The following is a 24,629-nucleotide window of genomic DNA, read 5'->3' as shown; positions in this document are numbered from 1 at the left end:
GATTAGACATAATAATAAGGTAGATCTCTTCGAAAACTCACAATAATCAAGTATCTATGGTGTAGTGATTGTCACGTCCGCCTAACACGCGGAAGGTCCCAGGTTCGAGCCCTGGTAGATACATATTTCGACCATCGTGATTAGACATAATAATAGGGTAGATCTCTTCGAAAACTCACAATAACCAAGTATCTATGGTGTAGTGGTTATCACGTCCGCCTAACACGCGGAAGGTGTCAGGTTCGAGCCCTGATAGATACATGTTTTGACCATCGTGATTAGACATAGTAATAAGCTGGATCTCTTCGAAAACTTTATATTAACACGTATCTATGGTGTGGTGGTTATCACGGCCGCCTAACACGCGGAAGGTCCCAGGTTCGAGCCCTGGTAGATACGTGTTTTGACCATCGTGATTAGACATAATAATAAGGTAGATTTCTTCGAAAACTTATAATAACCAAGTATATATGATGTAGTGGTTATCACGTCCGCCTAACACGCGGAAGGTGTCAGGTTCGAGCCCTGATAGATACATGTTTTGACCAACGTGATTAGACATAGTTATAAGCTAGATCTCTTCGAAAACTTTATATTAACACGTATCTATGGTGTAGTGGCTACCACGTCTGCCTAACTCGCGGAAGGTCCCAGGTTCCAGCCCTGAAAGATACATGTTTTGACCATCGTGATTAGACATAGTAATAAGCTGGATCTCTTCGAAAACTTTATATTAACACGTATCTATGGTGTGGTGGTTATCACGGCCGCCTAACACGCGGAAGGTCCCAGGTTCGAGCCCTGGTAGATACGTGTTTTGACCATCGTGATTAGACATAATAATAAGGTAGATTTCTTCGAAAACTTATAATAACCAAGTATATATGATGTAGTGGTTATCACGTCCGCCTAACACGCGGAAGGTGTCAGGTTCGAGCCCTGATAGATACATGTTTTGACCAACGTGATTAGACATAGTTATAAGCTAGATCTCTTCGAAAACTTTATGTTAACACGTATCTATGGTGTGGTGGTTATCACGTCTGCCTAACACGCGGAAGGTCCCAGGTTCGAGCCCTGGTAGGGACATGTTTTAACCATCGTGATTAGACATAATAATAAGGTAGATCTCTTCGAAAACTCGCAATAACCAAGTATCTATGGTGTAGTGGTTATCACGTTCGCCTAACACGCGGAAGGGGTCAGGTTCGAGCCCTGATAGATACATGTTTTGACCATCGTGATTAGACATAGTAATAAGCTGGATCTCTTCGAAAACTTTATATTAACACGTATCTATGGTGTGGTGGTTATCACGTCTGCCTAACACGCGGAAGGTCCCAGGTTCGAGCCCTGGTAGGGACATGTTTTGACCATCGTGATTAGACATAATAATAAGGTAGATCTCTTCGAAAACTCACAATGAACAAGTATCTATGGTGTAGTGATTATCACGTCCGCCTAACACGCGGAAGGTCTCAGGTTCCAGCCCTGATAGATAAGATTTTTGACCATCGTGATTAGACATAGTTATAAGCTAGATCTCTTCGAAAACTTTATATTAACACGTATCTATGGTGTAGTGGCTACCACGTCCGCCTAACACGCGGAAGGTCCCAGGTTCGAGCCCTGGTAGGGACATGTTTTGACCATCGTGATTAGACATAATAATAAGGTAGATCTCTACGAAAACTCACAATAATCAAGTATCTATGGTGTAGTGATTATCACGTCCGCCTAACACGCGGAAGGTCTCAGGTTCCAGCCCTGATAGATAAGTGTTTTGACTATCGTGATTAGACATAGTTATAAGCTAGATCTCTTCGAAAACTTTATATTAACACGTATCTATGGTGTAGTGGCTACCACGTCCGCCTAACACGCGGATGGTCCCAGGTTCGAGCCCTGGTAGGGAAATGTTTTGACCATCGTGATTAGACATAATAATAAGGTAGATCTCTTCGAAAACTTTATATTAACACGTATCTATGGTGTAGTGGCTACCACGTCCGCCTAACTCGCGGAAGGTCCCAGGTTCGAGCCCTGGTAGGGACATGTTTGGACCGTCGTGATTAGACATAATAATAGGGTAGATCTCTTCGAAAACTCACAATAACCAAGTATCTATTTTGACCATCGTGATTAGACATAGTAATAAGCTGGATCTCTTCGAAAACTTTATATTAACACGTATCTATGGTGTGGTGGTTATCACGTCTGCCTAACACGTGGAAGGTCCCAGGTTCCAGCCCTGATAGATAAGTGTTTTGACCATCGTGATTAGACATAATAATAAGGTAGATTTCTTCGAAAACTCATAATAACCAAGTATATATGATGTAGTGGTTATCACGTCCGCCTAACATGCGGAAGGTCTCAGGTTCCAGCCCTGATAGATAAGTGTTTTGACCATCGTGATTAGACATAGTTATAAGCTAGATCTCTTCGAAAACTTTATATTAACACGTATCTATGGTGTAGTGGCTACCACGTCCGCCTAAAACGCGGAAGGTCCCAGGTTCGAGCCCTGAAAGATACATGTTTTGACCATCGTGATTAGACATAGTAATAAGCTGGATCTCTTCGAAAACTTTATGTTAACACGTATCTATGGTGTGGTGGTTATCACGTCTGCCTAACACGCGGAAGGTCCCAGGTTCGAGCCCTGGTAGGGACATGTTTTGACCATCGTGATTAGACATAATAATAAGGTAGATCTCTTCGAAAACTCGCAATAACCAAGTATCTATGGTGTAGTGGTTATCACGTTCGCCTAACACGCACAAGGTGTCAGGTTCGAGCCCTGATAGATACATGTTTTGACCATCGTGATTAGACATAGTAATAAGCTGGATCTCTTCGAAAACTTTATATTAACACGTATCTATGGTGTGGTGGTTATCACGTCTGCCTAACACGCGGAAGGTCCCAGGTTCGAGCCCTGGTAGGGACATGTTTTGACCATCGTGATTAGACATAATAATAAGGTAGATCTCTTCGAAAACTCACAATAATCAAGTATCTATGGTGTAGTGATTGTCACGTCCGCCTAACACGCGGAAGGTCCCAGGTTCGAGCCCTGGTAGATACATATTTCGACCATCGTGATTAGACATAATAATAGGGTAGATCTCTTCGAAAACTCACAATAACCAAGTATCTATGGTGTAGTGGTTATCACGTCCGCCTAACACGCGGAAGGTGTCAGGTTCGAGCCCTGATAGATACATGTTTTGACCATCGTGATTAGACATAGTAATAAGCTGGATCTCTTCGAAAACTTTATATTAACACGTATCTATGGTGTGGTGGTTATCACGGCCGCCTAACACGCGGAAGGTCCCAGGTTCGAGCCCTGGTAGATACGTGTTTTGACCATCGTGATTAGACATAATAATAAGGTAGATTTCTTCGAAAACTTATAATAACCAAGTATATATGATGTAGTGGTTATCACGTCCGCCTAACACGCGGAAGGTGTCAGGTTCGAGCCCTGATAGATACATGTTTTGACCAACGTGATTAGACATAGTTATAAGCTAGATCTCTTCGAAAACTTTATATTAACACGTATCTATGGTGTAGTGGCTACCACGTCTGCCTAACTCGCGGAAGGTCCCAGGTTCCAGCCCTGAAAGATACATGTTTTGACCATCGTGATTAGACATAGTAATAAGCTGGATCTCTTCGAAAACTTTATATTAACACGTATCTATGGTGTGGTGGTTATCATGGCCGCCTAACACGCGGAAGGTCCCAGGTTCGAGCCCTGGTAGATACGTGTTTTGACCATCGTGATTAGACATAATAATAAGGTAGATTTCTTCGAAAACTTATAATAACCAAGTATATATGATGTAGTGGTTATCACGTCCGCCTAACACGCGGAAGGTGTCAGGTTCGAGCCCTGATAGATACATGTTTTGACCAACGTGATTAGACATAGTTATAAGCTAGATCTCTTCGAAAACTTTATGTTAACACGTATCTATGGTGTGGTGGTTATCACGTCTGCCTAACACGCGGAAGGTCCCAGGTTCGAGCCCTGGTAGGGACATGTTTTGACCATCGTGATTAGACATAATAATAAGGTAGATCTCTACGAAAACTCACAATAATCAAGTATCTATGGTGTAGTGATTATCACGTCCGCCTAACACGCGGAAGGTCTCAGGTTCCAGCCCTGATAGATAAGTGTTTTGACTATCGTGATTAGACATAGTTATAAGCTAGATCTCTTCGAAAACTTTATATTAACACGTATCTATGGTGTAGTGGCTACCACGTCCGCCTAACACGCGGATGGTCCCAGGTTCGAGCCCTGGTAGGGAAATGTTTTGACCATCGTGATTAGACATAATAATAAGGTAGATCTCTTCGAAAACTTTATATTAACACGTATCTATGGTGTAGTGGCTACCACGTCCGCCTAACTCGCGGAAGGTCCCAGGTTCGAGCCCTGGTAGGGACATGTTTGGACCGTCGTGATTAGACATAATAATAGGGTAGATCTCTTCGAAAACTCACAATAACCAAGTATCTATTTTGACCATCGTGATTAGACATAGTAATAAGCTGGATCTCTTCGAAAACTTTATATTAACACGTATCTATGGTGTGGTGGTTATCACGTCTGCCTAACACGTGGAAGGTCCCAGGTTCCAGCCCTGATAGATAAGTGTTTTGACCATCGTGATTAGACATAATAATAAGGTAGATTTCTTCGAAAACTCATAATAACCAAGTATATATGATGTAGTGGTTATCACGTCCGCCTAACATGCGGAAGGTCTCAGGTTCCAGCCCTGATAGATAAGTGTTTTGACCATCGTGATTAGACATAGTTATAAGCTAGATCTCTTCGAAAACTTTATATTAACACGTATCTATGGTGTAGTGGCTACCACGTCCGCCTAAAACGCGGAAGGTCCCAGGTTCGAGCCCTGAAAGATACATGTTTTGACCATCGTGATTAGACATAGTAATAAGCTGGATCTCTTCGAAAACTTTATGTTAACACGTATCTATGGTGTGGTGGTTATCACGTCTGCCTAACACGCGGAAGGTCCCAGGTTCGAGCCCTGGTAGGGACATGTTTTGACCATCGTGATTAGACATAATAATAAGGTAGATCTCTACGAAAACTCACAATAATCAAGTATCTATGGTGTAGTGATTATCACGTCCGCCTAACACGCGGAAGGTCTCAGGTTCCAGCCCTGATAGATAAGTGTTTTGACTATCGTGATTAGACATAGTTATAAGCTAGATCTCTTCGAAAACTTTATATTAACACGTATCTATGGTGTAGTGGCTACCACGTCCGCCTAACACGCGGATGGTCCCAGGTTCGAGCCCTGGTAGGGAAATGTTTTGACCATCGTGATTAGACATAATAATAAGGTAGATCTCTTCGAAAACTTTATATTAACACGTATCTATGGTGTAGTGGCTACCACGTCCGCCTAACTCGCGGAAGGTCCCAGGTTCGAGCCCTGGTAGGGACATGTTTGGACCGTCGTGATTAGACATAATAATAGGGTAGATCTCTTCGAAAACTCACAATAACCAAGTATCTATTTTGACCATCGTGATTAGACATAGTAATAAGCTGGATCTCTTCGAAAACTTTATATTAACACGTATCTATGGTGTGGTGGTTATCACGTCTGCCTAACACGTGGAAGGTCCCAGGTTCCAGCCCTGATAGATAAGTGTTTTGACCATCGTGATTAGACATAATAATAAGGTAGATTTCTTCGAAAACTCATAATAACCAAGTATATATGATGTAGTGGTTATCACGTCCGCCTAACATGCGGAAGGTCTCAGGTTCCAGCCCTGATAGATAAGTGTTTTGACCATCGTGATTAGACATAGTTATAAGCTAGATCTCTTCGAAAACTTTATATTAACACGTATCTATGGTGTAGTGGCTACCACGTCCGCCTAAAACGCGGAAGGTCCCAGGTTCGAGCCCTGAAAGATACATGTTTTGACCATCGTGATTAGACATAGTAATAAGCTGGATCTCTTCGAAAACTTTATGTTAACACGTATCTATGGTGTGGTGGTTATCACGTCTGCCTAACACGCGGAAGGTCCCAGGTTCGAGCCCTGGTAGGGACATGTTTTGACCATCGTGATTAGACATAATAATAAGGTAGATCTCTTCGAAAACTCGCAATAACCAAGTATCTATGGTGTAGTGGTTATCACGTTCGCCTAACACGCACAAGGTGTCAGGTTCGAGCCCTGATAGATACATGTTTTGACCATCGTGATTAGACATAGTAATAAGCTGGATCTCTTCGAAAACTTTATATTAACACGTATCTATGGTGTGGTGGTTATCACGTCTGCCTAACACGCGGAAGGTCCCAGGTTCGAGCCCTGGTAGGGACATGTTTTGACCATCGTGATTAGACATAATAATAAGGTAGATCTCTTCGAAAACTCACAATAATCAAGTATCTATGGTGTAGTGATTGTCACGTCCGCCTAACACGCGGAAGGTCCCAGGTTCGAGCCCTGGTAGATACATATTTCGACCATCGTGATTAGACATAATAATAGGGTAGATCTCTTCGAAAACTCACAATAACCAAGTATCTATGGTGTAGTGGTTATCACGTCCGCCTAACACGCGGAAGGTGTCAGGTTCGAGCCCTGATAGATACATGTTTTGACCATCGTGATTAGACATAGTAATAAGCTGGATCTCTTCGAAAACTTTATATTAACACGTATCTATGGTGTGGTGGTTATCACGGCCGCCTAACACGCGGAAGGTCCCAGGTTCGAGCCCTGGTAGATACGTGTTTTGACCATCGTGATTAGACATAATAATAAGGTAGATTTCTTCGAAAACTTATAATAACCAAGTATATATGATGTAGTGGTTATCACGTCCGCCTAACACGCGGAAGGTGTCAGGTTCGAGCCCTGATAGATACATGTTTTGACCAACGTGATTAGACATAGTTATAAGCTAGATCTCTTCGAAAACTTTATATTAACACGTATCTATGGTGTAGTGGCTACCACGTCTGCCTAACTCGCGGAAGGTCCCAGGTTCCAGCCCTGAAAGATACATGTTTTGACCATCGTGATTAGACATAGTAATAAGCTGGATCTCTTCGAAAACTTTATATTAACACGTATCTATGGTGTGGTGGTTATCATGGCCGCCTAACACGCGGAAGGTCCCAGGTTCGAGCCCTGGTAGATACGTGTTTTGACCATCGTGATTAGACATAATAATAAGGTAGATTTCTTCGAAAACTTATAATAACCAAGTATATATGATGTAGTGGTTATCACGTCCGCCTAACACGCGGAAGGTGTCAGGTTCGAGCCCTGATAGATACATGTTTTGACCAACGTGATTAGACATAGTTATAAGCTAGATCTCTTCGAAAACTTTATGTTAACACGTATCTATGGTGTGGTGGTTATCACGTCTGCCTAACACGCGGAAGGTCCCAGGTTCGAGCCCTGGTAGGGACATGTTTTGACCATCGTGATTAGACATAATAATAAGGTAGATCTCTTCGAAAACTCGCAATAACCAAGTATCTATGGTGTAGTGGTTATCACGTTCGCCTAACACGCGGAAGGTGTCAGGTTCGAGCCCTGATAGATACATGTTTTGACCATCGTGATTAGACATAGTAATAAGCTGGATTTCTTCGAAAACTTTATATTAACACGTATCTATGGTGTGGTGGTTATCACGTCTGCCTAACACGCGGAAGGTCCCAGGTTCGAGCCCTGGTAGGGACATGTTTTGACCATCGTGATTAGACATAATAATAAGGTAGATCTCTTCGAAAACTCACAATAATCAAGTATCTATGGTGTAGTGATTGTCACGTCCGCCTAACACGCGGAAGGTCCCAGGTTCGAGCCCTGGTAGATACATATTTCGACCATCGTGATTAGACATAATAATAGGGTAGATCTCTTCGAAAACTCACAATAACCAAGTATCTATGGTGTAGTGGTTATCACGTCCGCCTAACACGCGGAAGGTGTCAGGTTCGAGCCCTGATTGATACATGTTTTGACCATCGTGATTAGACATAGTAATAAGCTGGATCTCTTCGAAAACTTTATATTAACACGTATCTATGGTGTGGTGGTTATCACGGCCGCCTAACACGCGGAAGGTCCCAGGTTCGAGCCCTGGTAGATACGTGTTTTGACCATCGTGATTAGACATAATAATAAGGTAGATCTCTTCGAAAACTCACAATAATCAAGTATCTATGGTGTAGTGATTATCACGTCCGCCTAACACGCGGAAGGTCCCAGGTTCGAGCCCTGGTAGGGACATGTTTTGACCATCGTGATTAGACATAATAATAGAGTAGATCTCTTCGAAAACTCACAATAACCAAGTATCTATGGTGTAGTGGTTATCACGTCCGCCTAACACGCGGAAGGTCCCAGGTTCGAGCCCCGGTAGATACATATTTCGACCATCGTGATTAGACATAATAATAGGGTAGATCTCTTCGAAAACTCACAATAACCAAGTATCTATGGTGTAGTGGTTATCACGTCCGCCCAACACGCGGAAGGTGTCAGGTTCGAGCCCTGATAGATACATGTTATGACCATCGTGATTAGACATAGTAATAAGCTAGATCTCTTCGAAAACTTAAATTAACACGTATCTATGGTGTAGTGGTTATCACGTCCGCCTAACACGCGAAAGGTGTCAGGTTCGAGCCCTGATAGCTACATGTTTTGACCATCGTGGTTAGACATAGTAATAAGCTGGATCTCTTCGAAAACTTCATATTAACACGTATCTATGGTGTGGTGGTTATCACGTCCGCCTAACACGCGGAAGGTCCCAGGTTCGAGCCCTGGTAGATACCTGTTTTGACCATCGTGATTAGACATAGTAATAAGCTGAATATCTTCGAAAACTTTATATTAACACGTATCTATGGTGTGGTGGTTATCACGTATGCCTAACACGCGCTAGGTCCCAGGTTTGAGCGCTGGTAGGGACATGTTTTGACCATCGTGATTAGACATAATAATAAGGTAGATCTCTTCGAAAACTCACAATAACCAAGTATCTATGGTGTAGTGGTTATCACGTCCGCTTTACACGCGGAAGGTCCCAGGTTTGAGCGCTGGTAGGGACATGTTTTGACCATCGTGATTAGACAGAATAATAAGCTAGATCTCTTCGAAAACTTAAATTATCACGTATCTATGGTGTAGTGGTTATCACGTCCGCCTAACACGCGGAAGGTCCCAGGTTCGAGCCCTGATACCCCAGTAGCACAAGCCTTCCGCATAACAGTCGGTTAAAGGTCGAATAGTCGGTTTACGGTCCAGTCAGCTGTACTATGCTTATTCCGATACTTTTCCGACTCATGAAGCCGACTACTTCTTTTAGTTAGCAATGCCGACATCTATCTGACAGTTGGAACAGAGATGGTTTAAAGTAGGCTTGCCTACCGTCTAGAAAATTTCAACTTATTTTTAGCCAATTGATTACCGACTCTCTCGCGCTAGTCGGTATTGTGACGTTTAAGAAGAGTAAAATTAAAAGCAAAGTTATGCTTAGGCCGTTTAGTAACCGACATTTATCCGACAGTTGGAACTGAGATAGTTTAAAGTAGGCTTGCCTACAGTCTAAAGAATTACAACACATTTTTTGCCAATTGATTACCAACTCCCTCGCGCTAGTCGTTATTGTGACGTTTAAGACGAGCAAAGTTATTCTTAGGCCGTTTAGTAACCGACATTTATCCGACTGTTGGAACTGTGGTGGTTTGAAGTAGGCTTGCCTACCGTCCTAAACATGTAACCCATTTTTGCCAATTGATTACCAACTCCTTCCCGCTAGTCGGTATGGTCACGTTTTAAAAGAGTAAAATGAAAAACGAAGTTGTTGTATAGGCCTTCTTTTTCCGTGGGACGGTTTTTTTGACTTTTACTATTCCGCCTATGCCACCAAATTTTTTTTGTTATATATTTAACTTATACTATATTTCGACCCACAAGCAGAAGTTGCTAATACTATATTTTTGGCAACACTAGAAACATAACGTTACAAAAAAACTGCAAAGCAAGAAAACACATCTGATTTTATAGTTTGAATTTTCCCTCCTGTAATTTCTCGGGTCAGGTGACACGCCTTTGTTCTATTGGCGTAACTAAGATAACGCCATGCACGTCATCATCGAAGAGGGCGCTGCTAGTGCGAAAGCAAGTTAGCCTTTCCAGTATCTCTGACGCGGCTGGGTCGTCAGAATGTTTAAACGAGATTTTTGTGGTCGAAAATGATTAGTTCTAGGCTTGCTAACTTTTAATTTCATCGCTAAGGTTCTTTGTCACACTATATAAACTAAAACGTAAGGTTTGAATTTTGTTATTGAATTATTAATTTATCTACCTTTTAGAGCCAGTTTTATGCATAAGCCTTTGCTTTTTTACCTAGCTTCTCATCTGCTGGGAACCACACCCCTATAAAGTGAAACCAAAACTTAAACGTTTATGTATACCTTCAGTTTATTTGTTTAAATATAAAAGAAGCAAGTGCTTTGGGGCGCTTGGAAATCAAAAACCTTATATATTAAAGATTTTTGGTTGTGAAAATAATACTGAATTCCAAAATAGAACTCAATTTTTTTTAGTTACAGAATTGTTTTGCGGTTTCAAACATTTTAAGAGAAAAATGTGTGAAATAATACCCTTTAAAATTGTATGTTTTTCTTTTTCCTTAAAAAAATCTGTAAGTGTATATCAGGGTTGCCACATTACCTGGATATCCTGGAAAGGTCAGGGAAAAGTCGGGAAATTTTAATAATTTTAGCAAATTCTGGGAACTTGATTTTAGTGGGTAAAAGTATTTATTGAAAGAGTAATGAAAGTTTCTCCTTATCCTCTCTTAACACAGAAAACTCCATGAGCAATCCTTAAAATGTCTAGAATTGTTTCTATAAAGTAAATGCCTTCAAAAAAGCTCTTAAGACTGTTATTTATAGTTAAAATGATTCTTATTCATTTTGGTGCAACAAATACATTGGAAAACTTAATGTAGAGAGTTTGTTTAATTATAAGCACTTAAAACGTGCTGTAAAAATTTACCCTACCGCCCTAATGGGTCTGGGAAAATCTGAGAAAAAGGTCAGGGAAAACCTGGAAAAGTCCGGGAATTTTGTTCTGAAAATTCCGTAGCAACCCTGTATATTTTTCATAAAGATTTTTGTAATTTAAGAGATAGTAACTGGCCACATCGAAGATATTAACAATGAATATTAATAAATGCTTTAATTGATTTAAGTATTATACTCGCCCTGAAAAAATTTACTTTTGGTTAAAACCAATTAGCTAAGCAGCTAATATTTCCATTCGACTAGTCGTGTAGTATCGAATACATTGTTTAATATTTGAAATTGTTATAATTGATGCTCAACCCTTATGTTACTTGAAATAACCAAAGTACAAATTCTAAAGTGATTTTCATTGAAAATGTATTAAAGAAATTTCAATACTTGGTACCAGTATCCTTTACTATAAGCGAATGAAGCCTCGAGTTAAGGCTTGATCGTCGCAAAACCATCGGGCCTCGAGTTAAGGTTTGATCGTCGCAAAAGCGTCGGACCTCTTGCTGACAGGCGGTTAAGTCGACTCTCAAACGTGTTGGATGAGGGTCCTATTTCATTCGTGTCGTAACAGTCGGTAAACCACTGGGCCGTCGTCCCACCGGGCGGACATTTCGATTCTCAAACCCTTACTCTACCAGCCCTTTACCGACGATTTACCGTTCCTATACTAAAAAGCCGCGAAATCGTCGGATTGAGCGCGGCTTTAGGTAGGCATAATGACGCCGACCTATAGTCGGCCAACAGTCGTTTTATAGTCGCCTCATAACGGTCTGAAAACCGGCGGGCCGTCGTCCCGCCGGGCGGACATTTCGACTCTCAAACCCTTACTCTACCAGCCCTTTACCGACGATTTACCGTTCCTATACTAAAAAGCCGCCAAATCGTCGGATTGAGCGCGGCTTTAGGTAGGCATAATGACGCCGACATATAGTCGGCCAACAGTCGTTTTATAGTAGCCTCAAAACAGTAGGAAAACCGGCGGGCCATCGTCCCTCCAGGCGGACATTTCGACTTTCAAACCATTACTCTCCCGACTTATTAGTGACTTTTTACCAACTCGTCGGTAACACACAAAGCCGACCATGTAGGCCCTACGTCGGCAGTGCTACTGGGGTAGATACATGTTTTGACCATCGTGATTAGACATAGTTATAAGCTGGATCTCTTCGAAAACCTTATATTAACACGTATCTATGGTGTAGTGGTTATCACGTCTGCCTAACACGCTGAAGGTCCCAGGTTTGAGCGCTGGTAGGGACATGTTTTGACCATCGTGATTAGACATAATAATAAGGTAGATCTCTTCGAAAACTCACAATAGCCAAGTATCTATGGTGTGGTGGTTATCACGTATGCCTAACACGCGCTAGGTCCCAGGTTTGAGCGCTGGTAGGGACATGTTTTGACCATCGTGATTAGACATAATAATAAGGTAGATCTCTTCGAAAACTCACAATAACCAAGTATCTATGGTGTAGTGGTTTTCACGTCCGCCTAACACGCGGAAGGTCCCAGGTTCGAGCCCCGGTAGATACATATTTCGACCATCGTGATTAGACATAATAATAGGGTAGATCCCTTCGAAAACTCACAATAACCAAGTATCTATGGTGTAGTGGTTATCACGTCCGCCCAACACGCGGAAGGTGTCAGGTTAGAGCCCTGATAGATACATGTTTTGACCATCGTGATTAGACATAGTTATAAGCTATATCTCTTCGAAAACTTTAAATTAACACGTATCTATGGTGTAGTGGATACCACGTCCGCCTAAAACGCGGAAGGTCCCAGGTTCGAGCCCTGGTAGGGAAATGTTTTGACCATCGTGATTAGACATTATAATAAGGTAGAACTCTTCGAAAACTTTATTTTAACACGTATCTACAGTGTAGTGGTTATCACGTCCGCCTAACACGCGGAAGGTCCCAGGTTCGAGCCTTGGTAGGGACATGTTTTGACCATCGTGATTAGACATAATAATAAGGTAGATCTCTTCGAAAACTCACAATAACCAAGTATCTATGGTGTAGTGGTTTTCACGTCCGCCTAACACGCGGAAGGTCCCAGGTTCGAGCCCCGGTAGATACATATTTCGACCATCGTGATTAGACATAATAATAGGGTAGATCCCTTCGAAAACTCACAATAACCAAGTATCTATGGTGTAGTGGTTATCACCTCCGCCCAACACGCGGAAGGTGTCAGGTTAGAGCCCTGATAGATACATGTTTTGACCATCGTGATTAGACATAGTTATAAGCTATATCTCTTCGAAAACTTTAAATTAACACGTATCTATGGTGTAGTGGATACCACGTCCGCCTAAAACGCGGAAGGTCCCAGGTTCGAGCCCTGGTAGGGAAATGTTTTGACCATTGTGATTAGACATTATAATAAGGTAGAACTCTTCGAAAACTTTATTTTAACACGTATCTACAGTGTAGTGGTTATCACGTCCGCCTAACACGCGGAAGGTCCCAGGTTCGAGCCTTGGTAGGGACATGTTTTGACCATCGTGATTAGACATAATAATAAGGTAGATCTCTTCGAAAACTCACAATAACCAAGTATCTATGGTGTAGTGGTTATCACGTCCGCTTTACACGCGGAAGGTCCCAGGTTTGAGCGCTGGTAGGGACATATTTTGACCATCGTGATTAGACATAATAATAAGGTAGATCTCTTCGAAAACTCATAATAACCAAGTATATAAGATGTAGTGGTTATCACGTCCGCTTAACACACGGAAGGTGTCAGGTTCGAGCCCTGATAGATACATGTTTTGACCATCGTGGTTAGACATAGTAATAAGCTGGATCTCTTCGAAAACTTTATATTAACACGTATCTATGGTGTGGTGGTTATCACGTCCGCCTAACACGCGGAAGGTCTCAGGTTCGAGCCCTGATAGATACATGTTTTGACCATCGTGATTAGACATAATAATAAGGTAGATATCTTCGAAAACTCACAACAATCAAGTATCTATGGTGTAGTGATTATCACGTCCGCCTAACACGCGGAAGGTCCCAGGTTCGAGCCCTGGTAGGGACATGTTTGGTCCATCGTGATTAGACAAAATAATAGGGTAGATCTCTTCGAAAACTCACAATAACCAAGTATCTATTTTGACCATCGTGATTAGACATAGTAATAAGCTGGATCTCTTCGAAAACTTTATATTAACACGTATTTATGGTGTGGTGGTTATCACGTCTGCCTAACACGCGGAAGGTCCCAGGTTCGAGCTCTGGTAGATACATGTTTTGACCATCGTGATTAGACATAATAATAAGGTTGATTTCTTCGAAAACTCATAATAACCAAGTATATATGATGTAGTGGTTATCACGTCCGCCTAACACGCGGAAGGTCTCAGGTTCCAGCCCTGATAGATAAGTGTTTTGACCATCGTGATTAGACATAGTTATAAGCTAGATCTCTTCGAAAACTTTATATTTACACGTATCTATGGTGTAGTGGCTACCACGTCCGCCTTAAACGCGGAAGGTCCCAGGTTCGAGCCCTGATAGATACATGTTTTGACCATCGTGATTAGACATAGTAATAAGCTGGATCTCTTCGAAAACTTTATATTAACACGTATCTATGGTGTGGTGGTTATCACGTCTGCCTAACACGCGGAAGGCCCCAGGTTCGAGCCCTGGTAGGGACATGTTTTGACCATCGTGATTAGACATAATAATAAGGTAGATCTCTTCGAAAACTCACAATAATCAAGTATCTATGGTGTAGTGATTATCACGTCCGCCTAACACGCGGAAGGTCTCAGGTTCCAGCCCTGATAGATAAGTGTTTTGACCATCGTGATTAGACATAGTTATAAGCTAGATCTCTTCGAAAACTTTAAATTAACACGTATCTATGGTGTAGTGGATACCACGTCCGCCTAAAACGCGGAAGGTCCCAGGTTCGAGCCCTGGTAGGGAAATGTTTTGACCATCGTGATTAGACATTATAATAAGGTAGAACTCTTCGAAAACTTTATTTTAACACGTATCTACAGTGTAGTGGTTATCACGTCCGCCTAACACGCGGAAGGTCCCAGGTTCGAGCCTTGGTAGGGACATGTTTTGACCATCGTGATTAGACATAATAATAAGGTAGATCTCTTCGAAAACTCACAATAACCAAGTATCTATGGTGTAGTGGTTTTCACGTCCGCCTAACACGCGGAAGGTCCCAGGTTCGAGCCCCGGTAGATACATATTTCGACCATCGTGATTAGACATAATAATAGGGTAGATCCCTTCGAAAACTCACAATAACCAAGTATCTATGGTGTAGTGGTTATCACCTCCGCCCAACACGCGGAAGGTGTCAGGTTAGAGCCCTGATAGATACATGTTTTGACCATCGTGATTAGACATAGTTATAAGCTATATCTCTTCGAAAACTTTAAATTAACACGTATCTATGGTGTAGTGGATACCACGTCCGCCTAAAACGCGGAAGGTCCCAGGTTCGAGCCCTGGTAGGGAAATGTTTTGACCATTGTGATTAGACATTATAATAAGGTAGAACTCTTCGAAAACTTTATTTTAACACGTATCTACAGTGTAGTGGTTATCACGTCCGCCTAACACGCGGAAGGTCCCAGGTTCGAGCCTTGGTAGGGACATGTTTTGACCATCGTGATTAGACATAATAATAAGGTAGATCTCTTCGAAAACTCACAATAACCAAGTATCTATGGTGTAGTGGTTATCACGTCCGCTTTACACGCGGAAGGTCCCAGGTTTGAGCGCTGGTAGGGACATATTTTGACCATCGTGATTAGACATAATAATAAGGTAGATCTCTTCGAAAACTCATAATAACCAAGTATATAAGATGTAGTGGTTATCACGTCCGCTTAACACACGGAAGGTGTCAGGTTCGAGCCCTGATAGATACATGTTTTGACCATCGTGGTTAGACATAGTAATAAGCTGGATCTCTTCGAAAACTTTATATTAACACGTATCTATGGTGTGGTGGTTATCACGTCCGCCTAACACGCGGAAGGTCTCAGGTTCGAGCCCTGATAGATACATGTTTTGACCATCGTGATTAGACATAATAATAAGGTAGATATCTTCGAAAACTCACAACAATCAAGTATCTATGGTGTAGTGATTATCACGTCCGCCTAACACGCGGAAGGTCCCAGGTTCGAGCCCTGGTAGGGACATGTTTGGTCCATCGTGATTAGACATAATAATAGGGTAGATCTCTTCGAAAACTCACAATAACCAAGTATCTATTTTGACCATCGTGATTAGACATAGTAATAAGCTGGATCTCTTCGAAAACTTTATATTAACACGTATTTATGGTGTGGTGGTTATCACGTCTGCCTAACACGCGGAAGGTCCCAGGTTCGAGCTCTGGTAGATACATGTTTTGACCATCGTGATTAGACATAATAATAAGGTTGATTTCTTCGAAAACTCATAATAACCAAGTATATATGATGTAGTGGTTATCACGTCCGCCTAACACGCGGAAGGTCTCAGGTTCCAGCCCTGATAGATAAGTGTTTTGACCATCGTGATTAGACATAGTTATAAGCTAGATCTCTTCGAAAACTTTATATTTACACGTATCTATGGTGTAGTGGCTACCACGTCCGCCTTAAACGCGGAAGGTCCCAGGTTCGAGCCCTGATAGATACATGTTTTGACCATCGTGATTAGACATAGTAATAAGCTGGATCTCTTCGAAAACTTTATATTAACACGTATCTATGGTGTGGTGGTTATCACGTCTGCCTAACACGCGGAAGGCCCCAGGTTCGAGCCCTGGTAGGGACATGTTTTGACCATCGTGATTAGACATAATAATAAGGTAGATCTCTTCGAAAACTCACAATAATCAAGTATCTATGGTGTAGTGATTATCACGTCCGCCTAACACGCGGAAGGTCTCAGGTTCCAGCCCTGATAGATAAGTGTTTTGACCATCGTGATTAGACATAGTTATAAGCTAGATCTCTTCAAAAACTTTATATTAACACGTATCTATGGTGTAGGGGCTACCACGTCCGCCTAAAACGCGGAAGGTCCCAGGTTCGAGCCCTGGTAGGGAAATGTTTTGACCATCGTGATTAGACATAATAATAAGGTAGATCTCTTCGAAAACTTTATATTAACACGTATCTATGGTGTGGTGGTTATCACGTCCGCCTAACACGCGGAAGGTCCCAGGTTCGAGCCCTGGTAGATACGTGTTTTGACCATCGTGATTAGACATAATAATAAGGTAGATTTCTTCGAAAACTCATAATAACCAAGTATATATGATGTAGTGGTTATCACGTCCGCCTAACACGCGGAAGGTGTCAGGTTCGAGCCCTGATAGATACATGTTTTGACCAACGTGATTAGACATAGTTATAAGCTAGATCTCTTCGAAAACTTTATATTAACACGTATCTATGGTGTAGTGGCTACCACGTCCGCCTTAAACGCGGAAGGTCCCAGGTTCGAGCCCTGATAGATACATGTTTTGACCATCGTGATTAGACATAGTAATAAGCTGGATCTCTTCGAAAACTTTATATTAACACGTATCTATGGTGTGGTGGTTATCACGTCTGCCTAACACGCGGAAGGTCCCAGGTTCGAGCCCTGGTAGGGACATGTTTTGACCATCGTGATTAGACATAATAATAAGGTAGATCTCTTCGAAAACTCGCAATAACCAAGTATCTATGGTGTAGTGGTTATCACGTCCGCCTAACACGCGGAATGTGTCAGGTTCGAGCCCTGATAGATACATGTTTTGACCATCGTGATTAGACATAGTAATAAGCTGGATCTCTTCGAAAACTTTATATTAACACGTATCTATGGTGTGGTGGTTATCACGTCTGCCTAACACGCGGAAGGTCCCAGGTTCGAGCCCTGGTAGGGACATGTTTTGACCATCGTGATTAGACATAATAATAAGGTAGATCTCTTCGAAAACTCACAATAATCAAGTATCTATGGTGTAGTGATTATCACGTCCGCCTAACACGCGGAAGGGCTCAGGTTCCAGCCCTGATAGATAAGTGTTTTGACCATCGTGATTAGACATAGTTATAAGCTAGATCTCTTCGAAAACTTTATATTAACACGTATCTATGGTGTAGGGGCTACCACGTCCGCCTAAAACGCGGAAGGTCCCAGGTTCGAGCCCTTGTAGGGAAATGTTTTGACCATCGTGATTAGACATAATAATAAGGTAGATCTCTTCGAAAACTTTATATTAACACGTATCTATGGTGTGGTGGTTATCACGTCCGCCTAACACGCGGAAGGTCCCAGGTTCGAGCCCTGGTAGATACGTGTTTTGACCATCGTGATTAGACATAATAATAAGGTAGATTTCTTCGAAAACTCACAATAACCAAGTATCTATGGTGTAGTGGTTATCACGTCCGCTTTACACGCGGATGGTCCCAGGTTCGAGCCCTGGTAGATACATGTTTTGACCATCGTGATTAGAGATAATAATAAGGTAGATCTCTTCGAAAACTCACAATAACCAAGTATCTATGGTGTAGTGGTTAACACGTCCGCCTAACACGCGGAAGGTTCCAGGTTCGAGCCCTGGTAGATACATGTTTAGACCATCGTGATTAGACATAATAATAAGGTAGATCTCTTCGAAAACTCACAATAATCAAGTATCTATGGTGTAGTGATTATCACGTCCGCCTAACACGCGGAAGGTCCCAGGTTCGAGCCCTGGTAGATACATATTTCGACCATCGTGATTAGACATAATAATAATAAGGTATTTCTCTTCGAAAACTCACAATAACCAAGTATCTATGGTGTAGTGGCTATCACGTCCGCTTTACACGCGGATGGTCCCAGGTTCGAGCCCTGGTAGATACATGTTTGGACTATCGTGATAGTCATAGTAATAAGCTGGATCTCTTCGAAAACCTTATATTAACACGTATCTATGGTGTAGTGGTTATCACGTCTGCCTAACACGCGAAAGGTCCCAGGTTTGAGCGCTGGTATTGATATGTTTTGACCATCGTGATTAGACATAATAATAAGGTAGATCTCTTCGAAAACTCACAATAGCCAAGTATCTATGGTGTGGTGGTTATCACGTCCGCCTAACACGCGGAAGGTCCCAGGTTCGAGCCCTGGTAGATACGTGTTTTGACCATCGTGATTAGACATAATAATAAGGTAGATCTCTTCGAAAACTCACAATAATCAAGTATCTATGGTGTAGTGATTATCACGTCCGCCTAACACGCGGAAGGTCCCAGGTTCGAGCCCTGGTAGGGACATGTTTGGACCATCGTGATTAGACATAATAATAGGGTAGATCACTTCGAAAACTTAAAATAACCAAGTATCTATGGTGTAGTGGTTATCACGTCCGCCTAACACGCGGAAGGTGTCAGGTTCGAGCCCTGATAGATACATGTTTTGACCATCGTGATTAGACATAGTAATAAGCTGGATCTCTTCGAAAACTTGATATTAACACGTATCTATGGTGTGGTGGTTATCACGTCTGCCTAACACGCGGAAGGTCCCAGGTTCGAGCCCTGGTAGATACATGTTTTGACCATCGTGATTAGAGATAATAATAAGGTAGATCTCTTCGAAAACTCACAATAACCAAGTATCTATGGTGTAGTGGTTAACACGTCCGCCTAACACGCGGAAGGTTCCAGGTTCGAGCCCTGGTAGATACATGTTTAGACCATCGTGATTAGACATAATAATATGGTAGATCTCTTCGAAAACTCACAATAATCAAGTATCTATGGTGTAGTGATTATCACGTCCGCCTAACACGCGGAAGGTCCCAGGTTCGAGCCCTGGTAGATACATATTTCGACCATCGTGATTAGACATAATAATAATAAGGTATTTCTCTTCGAAAACTCACAATAACCAAGTATCTATGGTGTAGTGGTTATCACGTCCGCTTTACACGCGGATGGTCCCAGGTTCGAGCCCTGGTAGATACATGTTTGGACTATCGTGATAGTCATAGTAATAAGCTGGATCTCTTCGAAAACCTTATATTAACACGTATCTATGGTGTAGTGGTTATCACGTCTGCCTAACACGCGAAAGGTCCCAGGTTTGAGCGCTGGTATTGATATGTTTTGACCATCGTGATTAGACATAATAATAAGGTAGATCTCTTCGAAAACTCACAATAGCCAAGTATCTATGGTGTGGTGGTTATCACGTCCGCCTAACACGCGGAAGGTCCCAGGTTCGAGCCCTGGTAGATACGTGTTTTGACCATCGTGATTAGACATAATAATAAGGTAGATCTCTTCGAAAACTCATAATAACCAAGTATATATGATGTAGTGGTTATCACGTCCGCCTAACGCGCGGAAGGTGTCAGGTTCGAGCCCTGATAGATACATGTTTTGACCAACGTGATTAGACATAGTTATAAGCTGGATCTCTTCGAAAACTTTATATTAACACGTATCTATGGTGTAGTGGCTACCACGTCCGCCTAACTCGCGGAAGGTCCCAGGTTCGAGCCCTGGTAGGGACATGTTTTGACCATCGTGATTAGACATAATAATAAGGTAGATCTCTTCGAAAACTCACAATAATCAAGTATCTATGGTGTAGTGATTATCACGTCCGCCTAACACGCGGAAGGTCCCAGGTTCGAGCCCTGGTAGATACATATTTCGACCATCGTGATTAGACATAATAATAATAAGGTATTTCTCTTCGAAAACTCACAATAACCAAGTATCTATGGTGTAGTGGTTATCACGTCCGCTTTACACGCGGAAGGTCCTAGGTTCGAGCCCTGATAGATACATGTTTGGACTATCGTGATAGACATAGTAATAAGCTGGATCTCTTCGAAAACCTTATATTAACACGTATCTGTGGTGTAGTGGTTATCACGTCTGCCTAACACGCGGAAGGTCCCAGGTTCGAGCCCTGGTAGATACGTGTTTTGACCATCGTGATTAGACATAATAATAAGGTAGATCTCTTCGAAAACTCATAATAACCAAGTATATATGATGTAGTGGTTATCACGTCCGCCTAACGCGCGGAAGGTGTCAGGTTCGAGCCCTGATAGATACATGTTTTGACCAACGTGATTAGACATAGTTATAAGCTAGATCTCTTCGAAAACTTTATATTAACACGTATCTATGGTGTAGTGGCTACCACGTCCGCCTAACACGCGGAAGGTCCCAGGTTCGAGCCCTGGTAGGGACATATTTTGACCATCGTGATTAGACATAATAATAAGGTAGATCTCTTCGAAAACTCACAATAATCAAGTATCTATGGTGTAGTGATTATCACGTCCGCCTAACACGCGGAAGGTCCCAGGTTCGAGCCCTGGTAGATACATATTTCGACCATCGTGATGAGACATAATAATAGGGTAGATCTCTTCGAAAACTCACAATAACCAAGTATCTATGGTGTAGTGGTTATCACGTCCGCCTAACACGCGGAAGTTGTCAGGTTCGAGCCCTGATAGATACATGTTTTGACCATCGTGATTAGACATAGTAATAAGCTGGATCTCTTCGAAAACTTTATATTAACACGTATCTATGGTGTGGTGGTTATCACGTCTGCCTAACACGCGGAAGGTCCCAGGTTCGAGCCCTGGTAGGGACATGTTTTGACCATCGTGATTAGACATAATAATAAGGTAGATCTCTTCGAAAACTCACAATAAACAAGTATCTATGGTGTAGTGATTATCACGTCCGCCTAACACGCGGAAGGTCTCAGGTTCCAGCCCTGATAGATAAGATTTTTGACCATCAAGATTAGACATAGTTATAGGCTAGATCTCTTCGAAAACTTTATATTAACACGTATCTATGGTGTAGTGGCTACCACGTCCGCCTAACACGCGGAAGGTCCCAGGTTCGAGCCCTGGTAGGGACATGTTTTGACCATCGTGATTAGACATAATAATAAGGTAGATCTCTACGAAAACTCACAATAATCAAGTATCTATGGTGTAGTGATTATCACGTCCGCCTAACACGCGGAAGGTCTCAGGTTCCAGCCCTGATAGATAAGTGTTTTGACTATCGTGATTAGACATAGTTATAAGCTAGATCTCTTCGAAAACTTTATATTAACACGTATCTATGGTGTAGTGGCTACCACGTCCGCCTAACACGCGGATGGTCCCAGGTTCGAGCCCTGGTAGGGAAATGTTTTGACCATCGTGATTAGACATAATAATAAGGTAGATCTCTTCGAAAACTTTATATTAACACGTATCTATGGTGTAGTGGCTACCACGTCCGCCTAACTCGCGGAAGGTCCCAGGTTCGAGCCCTGGTAGGGACATGTTTGGACCGTCGTGATTAGACATAATAATAGGGTAGATCTCTTCGAAAACTCACAATAACCAAGTATCTATTTTGACCATCGTGATTAGACATAGTAATAAGCTGGATCTCTTCGAAAACTTTATATTAACACGTATCTATGGTGTGGTGGTTATCACGTCTGCCTAACACGTGGAAGGTCCCAGGTTCCAGCCCTGATAGATAAGTGTTTTGACCATCGTGATTAGACATAATGATAAGGTAGATTTCTTCGAAAACTCATAATAACCAAGTATATATGATGTAGTGGTTATCACGTCCGCCTAACACGCGGAAGGTGTCAGGTTCGAGCCCTGATAGATACATGTTTTGACCATCGTGATTAGACATAGTAATAAGCTGGATCTCTTCGAAAACTTTATATTAACACGTATCTATGGTGTGGTGGTTATCACGTCTGCCTAACACGCGGAAGGTCCCAGGTTCGAGCCCTGGTAGGGACATGTTTTGACCATCGTGATTAGACATAATAATAAGGTAGATCTCTTCGAAAACTCACAATAAACAAGTATCTATGGTGTAGTGATTATCACGTCCGCCTAACACGCGGAAGGTCTCAGGTTCCAGCCCTGATAGATAAGATTTTTGACCATCAAGATTAGACATAGTTATAAGCTAGATCTCTTCGAAAACTTTATATTAACACGTATCTATGGTGTAGTGGCTACCACGTCCGCCTAACACGCGGAAGGTCCCAGGTTCGAGCCCTGGTAGGGACATGTTTTGACCATCGTGATTAGACATAATAATAAGGTAGATCTCTACGAAAACTCACAATAATCAAGTATCTATGGTGTAGTGATTATCACGTCCGCCTAACACGCGGAAGGTCTCAGGTTCCAGCCCTGATAATAAGTGTTTTGACTATCGTGATTAGACATAGTTATAAGCTAGATCTCTTCGAAAACTTTATATTAACACATATCTATGGTGTAGTGGCTACCACGTCCGCCTAACACGCGGATGGTCCCAGGTTCGAGCCCTGGTAGGGAAATGTTTTGACCATCGTGATTAGACATAATAATAAGGTAGATCTCTTCGAAAACTTTATATTAACACGTATCTATGGTGTAGTGGCTACCACGTCCGCCTAACTCGCGGAAGGTCCCAGGTTCGAGCCCTGGTAGGGACATGTTTGGACCGTCGTGATTAGACATAATAATAGGGTAGATCTCTTCGAAAACTCACAATAACCAAGTATCTATTTTGACCATCGTGATTAGACATAGTAATAAGCTGGATCTCTTCGAAAACTTTATATTAACACGTATCTATGGTGTGGTGGTTATCACGTCTGCCTAACACGTGGAAGGTCCCAGGTTCCAGCCCTGATAGATAAGTGTTTTGACCATCGTGATTAGACATAATAATAAGGTAGATTTCTTCGAAAACTCATAATAACCAAGTATATATGATGTAGTGGTTATCACGTCCGCCTAACACGCGGAAGGTGTCAGGTTCGAGCCCTGATAGATACATGTTTTGACCATCGTGATTAGACATAGTAATAAGCTGGATCTCTTCGAAAACTTTATATTAACACGTATCTATGGTGTGGTGGTTATCACGTCTGCCTAACACGCGGAAGGTCCCAGGTTCGAGCCCTGGTAGGGACATGTTTTGACCATCGTGATTAGACATAATAATAAGGTAGATCTCTTCGAAAACTCACAATAATCAAGTATCTATGGTGTAGTGATTGTCACGTCCGCCTAACACGCGGAAGGTCCCAGGTTCGAGCCCTGGTAGATACATATTTCGACCATCGTGATTAGACATAATAATAGGGTAGATCTCTTCGAAAACTCACAATAACCAAGTATCTATGGTGTAGTGGTTATCACGTCCGCCTAACACGCGGAAGGTGTCAGGTTCGAGCCCTGATAGATACATGTTTTGACCATCGTGATTAGACATAGTAATAAGCTGGATCTCTTCGAAAACTTTATATTAACACGTATCTATGGTGTGGTGGTTATCACGGCCGCCTAACACGCGGAAGGTCCCAGGTTCGAGCCCTGGTAGATACGTGTTTTGACCATCGTGATTAGACATAATAATAAGGTAGATTTCTTCGAAAACATATAATAACCAAGTATATATGATGT

General features: G+C 42.1%; 20 non-coding genes across 20 annotated transcripts; all 20 read left to right on the top strand.

Annotated features, from left to right (window-relative positions):
• The first annotated feature begins 188 nt into the window (after positions 1 to 188).
• Positions 189 to 261, top strand: TRNAV-AAC (transfer RNA valine (anticodon AAC)). Its single transcript has one exon. It is a non-coding gene; the product is annotated as a tRNA-Val (tRNA).
• Positions 262 to 3,156: 2,895 nt separating this feature from the next.
• On the top strand, positions 3,157 to 3,229 carry TRNAV-AAC (transfer RNA valine (anticodon AAC)). The gene has a single exon. It is a non-coding gene; the product is annotated as a tRNA-Val (tRNA).
• A 3,379-nt stretch (positions 3,230 to 6,608) lies between these two features.
• Positions 6,609 to 6,681, top strand: TRNAV-AAC (transfer RNA valine (anticodon AAC)). The gene has a single exon. It is a non-coding gene; the product is annotated as a tRNA-Val (tRNA).
• Positions 6,682 to 8,402: 1,721 nt separating this feature from the next.
• Positions 8,403 to 8,475, top strand: TRNAV-AAC (transfer RNA valine (anticodon AAC)). The gene has a single exon. It is a non-coding gene; the product is annotated as a tRNA-Val (tRNA).
• An 8,820-nt stretch (positions 8,476 to 17,295) lies between these two features.
• On the top strand, positions 17,296 to 17,368 carry TRNAV-AAC (transfer RNA valine (anticodon AAC)). Its single transcript has one exon. It is a non-coding gene; the product is annotated as a tRNA-Val (tRNA).
• Positions 17,369 to 18,399: 1,031 nt separating this feature from the next.
• TRNAV-AAC (transfer RNA valine (anticodon AAC)) lies at positions 18,400 to 18,472 on the top strand. Its single transcript has one exon. It is a non-coding gene; the product is annotated as a tRNA-Val (tRNA).
• Positions 18,473 to 18,537: 65 nt separating this feature from the next.
• Positions 18,538 to 18,610, top strand: TRNAV-UAC (transfer RNA valine (anticodon UAC)). The gene has a single exon. It is a non-coding gene; the product is annotated as a tRNA-Val (tRNA).
• Positions 18,611 to 18,675: 65 nt separating this feature from the next.
• On the top strand, positions 18,676 to 18,748 carry TRNAV-AAC (transfer RNA valine (anticodon AAC)). The gene has a single exon. It is a non-coding gene; the product is annotated as a tRNA-Val (tRNA).
• Positions 18,749 to 18,813: 65 nt separating this feature from the next.
• Positions 18,814 to 18,886, top strand: TRNAV-AAC (transfer RNA valine (anticodon AAC)). Its single transcript has one exon. It is a non-coding gene; the product is annotated as a tRNA-Val (tRNA).
• A 68-nt stretch (positions 18,887 to 18,954) lies between these two features.
• Positions 18,955 to 19,027, top strand: TRNAV-UAC (transfer RNA valine (anticodon UAC)). Its single transcript has one exon. It is a non-coding gene; the product is annotated as a tRNA-Val (tRNA).
• Positions 19,028 to 19,229: 202 nt separating this feature from the next.
• TRNAV-AAC (transfer RNA valine (anticodon AAC)) lies at positions 19,230 to 19,302 on the top strand. Its single transcript has one exon. It is a non-coding gene; the product is annotated as a tRNA-Val (tRNA).
• Positions 19,303 to 19,505: 203 nt separating this feature from the next.
• Positions 19,506 to 19,578, top strand: TRNAV-AAC (transfer RNA valine (anticodon AAC)). Its single transcript has one exon. It is a non-coding gene; the product is annotated as a tRNA-Val (tRNA).
• Positions 19,579 to 19,781: 203 nt separating this feature from the next.
• On the top strand, positions 19,782 to 19,854 carry TRNAV-AAC (transfer RNA valine (anticodon AAC)). Its single transcript has one exon. It is a non-coding gene; the product is annotated as a tRNA-Val (tRNA).
• Positions 19,855 to 19,919: 65 nt separating this feature from the next.
• On the top strand, positions 19,920 to 19,992 carry TRNAV-AAC (transfer RNA valine (anticodon AAC)). Its single transcript has one exon. It is a non-coding gene; the product is annotated as a tRNA-Val (tRNA).
• Positions 19,993 to 20,060: 68 nt separating this feature from the next.
• On the top strand, positions 20,061 to 20,133 carry TRNAV-UAC (transfer RNA valine (anticodon UAC)). The gene has a single exon. It is a non-coding gene; the product is annotated as a tRNA-Val (tRNA).
• A 202-nt stretch (positions 20,134 to 20,335) lies between these two features.
• TRNAV-AAC (transfer RNA valine (anticodon AAC)) lies at positions 20,336 to 20,408 on the top strand. Its single transcript has one exon. It is a non-coding gene; the product is annotated as a tRNA-Val (tRNA).
• A 341-nt stretch (positions 20,409 to 20,749) lies between these two features.
• On the top strand, positions 20,750 to 20,822 carry TRNAV-AAC (transfer RNA valine (anticodon AAC)). Its single transcript has one exon. It is a non-coding gene; the product is annotated as a tRNA-Val (tRNA).
• A 205-nt stretch (positions 20,823 to 21,027) lies between these two features.
• Positions 21,028 to 21,100, top strand: TRNAV-AAC (transfer RNA valine (anticodon AAC)). Its single transcript has one exon. It is a non-coding gene; the product is annotated as a tRNA-Val (tRNA).
• A 341-nt stretch (positions 21,101 to 21,441) lies between these two features.
• TRNAV-AAC (transfer RNA valine (anticodon AAC)) lies at positions 21,442 to 21,514 on the top strand. Its single transcript has one exon. It is a non-coding gene; the product is annotated as a tRNA-Val (tRNA).
• A 2,826-nt stretch (positions 21,515 to 24,340) lies between these two features.
• Positions 24,341 to 24,413, top strand: TRNAV-AAC (transfer RNA valine (anticodon AAC)). The gene has a single exon. It is a non-coding gene; the product is annotated as a tRNA-Val (tRNA).
• Positions 24,414 to 24,629: the final 216 nt, after the last annotated feature.

Source organism: Phalangium opilio, unplaced genomic scaffold (assembly GCF_054372755.1).
Source record: "Phalangium opilio isolate 3A_F unplaced genomic scaffold, DU_Popi_V2 ptg000046l_1, whole genome shotgun sequence".
In the NCBI taxonomy this organism is placed as follows: domain Eukaryota; kingdom Metazoa; phylum Arthropoda; class Arachnida; order Opiliones; family Phalangiidae; genus Phalangium; species Phalangium opilio.
The sequence above is the reverse complement of the archived record's forward strand: the minus strand, read 5'-3'. Positions and strand labels throughout refer to the sequence as shown.